Below are 860 nucleotides of genomic sequence, written 5' to 3'. Positions count from 1 at the left end.
GGCCGAGCTCCGCCGGAGCTACGCCGCCCCGCTCGCCGCCGACCTCCGCCGCGCCACCTCCTGCGCCGCCCGCCGTCTGGCGCCGCCCCGGAGCTCCTCCGCCGCGCCTCCTCGCTACGGCGCCGCCCGCGCCCGCCGTTCCCGCCGCCGTCCGGCGACCCCTCGCTGGAGTTCCTCCTCCACTCCGGCCGGATCTGCCCCAGGTGGATGAGATCCATCGGGTTCCCGATCCAAACGGGCGCCTCCCCCCGGACCTCGTTATCCCGCCTCTCGTCGTCCCGTTTTCGTCGGTATAAATTCCACTAAGTCCTTGTTTCCGCAACATTTCCATGCCATGTTCATCGCATCATATCTCTGCATCCGTAGCTCCATTTTGTGCGTGTAATATGTCAAATTGTTCGTCTCAACGAGTACTTCAGTTCATTCCATTGCATCATGTTCATTTGAGCTCATCTTGATGCCTTTCATTGTTGCAAGAGTGCTTCATAATGTTAGTTCCTGTTTCTTAACAGAACAAGCTCTTTTGTCATTTTTGCCATGATTGATGTGTGCATCCTATGAGGTTGATGTCTACATGTGTTTTGATCTATGCCATGCCATCTTTAAAGTGGTGTATGCCATGTATTTTTGTGATCAATGTGGTGACTAGCACAAGCATGCAAAGTAGGCTTCGTGTTGTTGCTGATTTTAGTCCCTGTTCTATTGTTATTTTGATGCCATGTAAACATGATGCTACAGAGAGATCCATGCATAATTTAAGATACTTAAGTAAGGATGTTTTGAACATATGGTTGTTCTCTATCCATTCATGCCCCTGTTTGCAATTATGGAGTAGTCTAGCATGTCATTTTCGTGCTCTA

This window comes from Triticum dicoccoides, chromosome 7B (genome assembly GCF_002162155.2).
Source record: "Triticum dicoccoides isolate Atlit2015 ecotype Zavitan chromosome 7B, WEW_v2.0, whole genome shotgun sequence".
Classification (NCBI taxonomy): Eukaryota; Viridiplantae; Streptophyta; class Magnoliopsida; order Poales; family Poaceae; genus Triticum; species Triticum dicoccoides.
Note: the sequence above shows the minus strand (reverse complement) of the source record.